General features: G+C 43.4%; 1 pseudogene; it reads left to right on the top strand.

Moving 5' to 3' along the window:
* The first annotated feature begins 302 nt into the window (after positions 1-302).
* Positions 303-1251, top strand: LOC120227383 (annotated as a pseudogene).
* Positions 1252-4354: the final 3103 nt, after the last annotated feature.

The following is a 4354-nucleotide window of genomic DNA, read 5'->3' as shown; positions in this document are numbered from 1 at the left end:
TTAGTATCTACCATTTACCATTTTTAACTCTACCATTCCTTCTATACATATTATTAGGATACTATTGACAGAAATAATTTTTCTTCTCCACTAATAATATATAAATATATCACTAAGAGCTTTTGGATTCTTACTTCTCTCAATTCATTAGTATAGTTTCTCATAATGCCCAAACTGTCCCAGCAATGAACAGTGCTAGTTCTTTTAAAGTGGCTTCTTTTTCATGTATTCCTGTGATTCTTGGAGCAATTCCTTCCATTTTTGGAAAGTATGTGATTCTTTCCTCGGGTAACAAGGAATGAATGATGAAGGGGAAAAATGCAAGTTCTGAATGAAGGCTACTTTGTTCTCCTGGATTTTTCACATTGGCCTCATCTGGAAGTAGTTCTCTTTGTACTTATCTTGATGTTCTACTTGATAACATTGATGGGCAACCTCTTTATCATTGTCTTGTCATACCTGGACACCCATCTCCATACTCCCATGTACTTCTTCCTCTCCAACCTCTCTTTTCTGGATCTCTGCTACACCACCAGCTCCATCCCTCAGTTGCTGATCAACCTGTTGGGCCCAGAAAAGACCATCTCTTTTGCCGGCTCCATGACTCAACTTTACTTTGCCCTTTCACTGGAAACCACAGAGTGTGTCCTCCTGGTGGTCATGTCCTATGACCGTTATGCAGCTGTCTGTAGAGCCCTGCATTACACTGTGCTCATGAACCCTCGTTTCTGTCACCTGTTGGCTGTGGTTTCCTGGGTCAGTGGCTTTAACAACTCAGCACTTCATTCCTCCTTTACCTTCTGGTTCCCTCTGTGTGGACATAGCCAAGTGGACCATTTCCTCTGTGAAGTTCCAGCACTGCTGCGATGATCGTGTGTTGATACCCATGCTAATGAGCTGGCCCTCCTGGTCACGAGTTCCATTTTTGTTTTCATGACACTCATCCTGATTCTCAGCTCATACGGTGCCATTGCCCGGGCTGTGCTGAGGATGCAGTCATCAATCAGACTTCAGAGAGTCTTTGGGACATGCGGAGCCCATCTTATGGTTGTGTCTCTCTTTTTCATTCCAATTTTGTGCATGTATCTGCAGGCACCATAAGGAAGTTCTCAAGATCAGGGCAAGTTCATTGCCCTCTTTTATACTGTTGTCACACTTAGCCTCAACCCTCTAATCTACAGTCTCAGAAACAAAGATGTAAGAGGGGCAGTAAGGAGACTAGTGGGACGTGAGAGGCCCATGCACTCATGAGCTTCACAGGACAGCACAGCACCTCTTCAGCAAGGACCCATGTGCATCCATCCATCTGCCAGTCTCCTGCTACCTCACTCTGTCAGTACCAGTGGAGTGTGCATCTCTCAGGACCACAGAGGTCTGACTCACAGATATGAATTAAACAGTTTGCCTAAATACCAACCACTCCCCAGTGGAGAAAACAGCTATGTAAAACCCAGATCAAACATCAATATTTTTCAACTGTACAATAAATAAAGCAAAGATATCCTATTCTTAATTAAAAATTTAGAAATTAAATTCTTAGAGAAAGATGATATACTTAATTTTTAAAAACCTAAACTATTATCTACTAATTTCTTGCTTTTAAGACAGAATTTGCCATAAAATTTGTTTTCGATTTTTGGTTTAGATGGACATAGTGAAATATGTTGTTTAAAATAGTTTCTTGTCAAGTTGGTTTCCATATAACACCCAGTGCTCATCCCCAAAAGTGCCCTCCTCCATGCCCATCACTCCCCTTACCCTTACCCCCACCTCATGTGCCCTCAGTTTGTCCTCGGCATTCAAGAGTCTCTCATGGTTTGCCTCCCTCCCTCTCCCCTACTATTTTTTCCCTTCTTCTCCCCGATGGTCCTCCATTAAGTTCCTCCTAATCCTCCTATATGTGCAAACATGGTATCTGTCCTTCTCTGCCTGACTTATTTCACTCAACATAACACCATAAGGTCCATCCATGTTGCTACACATGGCCAGATTTAATTCTTTCTCATTGCCATGGAGTATTCCATTGTATAGATAAACCACATCTTCTTGATCCATTCATCCGTTGATGGACACTTTGGCTCTTTCCGTGTTTTGGCTATGTTGAGAGTCTGCTATGAACATTGGGGTACAAGGGCCCCTATGCATCAACACTCCTGTATCCCTTGGGTAAATTCCTAGCAGTGCTATTGCTGGGTCATAGGGGAGTTCTATTGTTAATTTTTTGTGGAACCTCCACACTGTTTTCCAGAGGGGCTGCACCAGTTTACACTCCCACCAACAGTGTAGGAGGGTGCCCATTTCTCCACAACCTCGTCAGCATCTAGAGTCCCCTGATTTGCTCATTTTAGCCACTCTCACTGGCGTGAGGTGGTACCTCAGTGTGGTTTTGATGTGTATTTCCCTGATGAGGAGGGATGCTAAGCATCATTTCATGTGTCTGTTGGCCATCTGGATGTCTTCTTTGGACAAGTGGTTGTTCATATCTTCTGCCCATTTCTTCACCGTATTATTTGTTTTTTGGGTGTGGAGTTTTGTGAGTTCCTTATAGATTTTGGATACTAGCCCTTTATCTGATATGTCATTGGCAACTATCTTTTCCCATTCCATCAGTTGCCTATTAGTTTTATGGATTGTTTCCTTTGCCGTGCAGAGTCTTTTAATCTTATTGAGGTCCCAATAGTTCATTTTTGCTCTTGTTTCCCTTGCCTTTGGGGATGTGTCAAGTACGAAATTGCTGCGGTTGAAGTCAAGGAGGTTTCCTGCTTTCTCCTTTGATGGTTTCCTGTCTCACGTTCAGGTCCTTTATCCATTTTGAGTTTATTTTTGTGTATGGTGTGAGAAAATGATCTAGTTTCATTCTTCTGCATGTTGCTGTCCAGTTCTCCCAGCACCATCTGTTAAAGAGGCTGTCTTGANATTCCTAGCAGTGCTATTGCTGGGTCATAGGGGAGTTCTATTTTTATTTTTTTTTAATATTTTTATTTATTTCTAGGAGAGAGAGACAGAGAGACAGCATGAGCAGGGGAGGGTCAGAGAGAGAGGGAGACACAGACTCCAAAACAGGCTCCAGGCTCTGAGCTGGCAGTCAGCACAGAGCCCGACGCGGGGCTCGAACCCACGAACCGCGAGATCATGACCTAAGCGAAAGTCGGACGCCTAACCACTAAGCCACCCAGACGCCCCAGTTCTATTGTTAATTTTTTGAGGAACCTCCACACTGTTTTCCAGAGTAGCTGCACTAGTTTGCATTCCACCAACAGTGTAAATGGATGGCCCTTTCTCTACATCCTCGCCAATATCTGTTAATTCCTGAGTTGTGAATTCTGAGGTGGTATCTCATTATGGTTTGATTGTGAGGTGGTATCTCATTATGGTTTGCATTTCCCTGATGAGTGATGTCGAACTTCTTTTCATGTGTTTCTTAGCCATCTAGATGTCTTCTTTGGAAAAGTATCTATTATGGGGCGCCTGGGTGGCTTAGTCGGTTAAGCGTCCGACTTTTGCTTAGGTCGTGATCTCGCGTTTTGCGGGTTCGAGCCCCGCGTCAGGCTCTGTGCTGACTGCCAGCTCAGAGCCTGGAGCCTATTTCAGAGTCAGTGACTCCCTCTCTCTCTGACCCTCCCCTGTTCACGCTGTCTCTCTCTCTCCTAGAAATAAATAAAAATATTAAAAAAAAAAAAAAGGAAAAGTATCTATTCATGTCTTCTACCCATTTCTTCACTGGATTATTTGCCTTTTGGGGGTTGAGTTTGATAAATTCTTTATAGGCTTTATATACGAAAGGCTTTAGATACCCCTTTATCTGATATGTCATTTGCAAATATCCTCTCCCATTTCATTGGTTGCCTTGATTGCTTCCTTCTCTGTGCAGGTTTTTATTTTGATGAGGTCTCAATAGTTCATTTTTGTTTTTGTTTCCCTAGCCTCGGGAGACATGACTAGTTACAAGTTGCTGTGACTGAGGTCAAAGAGTTTCCTGCTTCTAGGATTTTGATGGTTTCCTGTCTTAGACCTTTCATCCATTTAAAAAAAATAGTTTATTGTCAAGTTGGTTTCCATATAACACCAGTGCTCATCCCCACAAGTGCCCTCCTCCATGCCCATCACTCCCCTTCCCCTCCCGCCACCCCATCTGCCCTCAGTTTGTTCTTGGCATTCAAGAGTCTCTCATGGTTTGCCTGCCTCCCTTGGTCCACTGTTTCCAACCCCCTTCTTCTTCCCCATGGTCCTCCGTTAAGTTCCTCCTAATCCTCCTATATGCGCAAACATATGGTATTTGTCCTTCTCTGCCTGACTTATTTCGCTCAGCATAACACCCTCAAGGTCCATCCATGTTGCTACACATGGCCAGATT

The sequence above is a fragment of the Hyaena hyaena genome, unplaced genomic scaffold, assembly GCF_003009895.1.
Source record: "Hyaena hyaena isolate Hyena2069 unplaced genomic scaffold, ASM300989v1 scaffold_2269, whole genome shotgun sequence".
NCBI classification, from domain to species: domain Eukaryota; kingdom Metazoa; phylum Chordata; class Mammalia; order Carnivora; family Hyaenidae; genus Hyaena; species Hyaena hyaena.
This window is presented reverse-complemented; position numbering and strand designations above follow the sequence as displayed.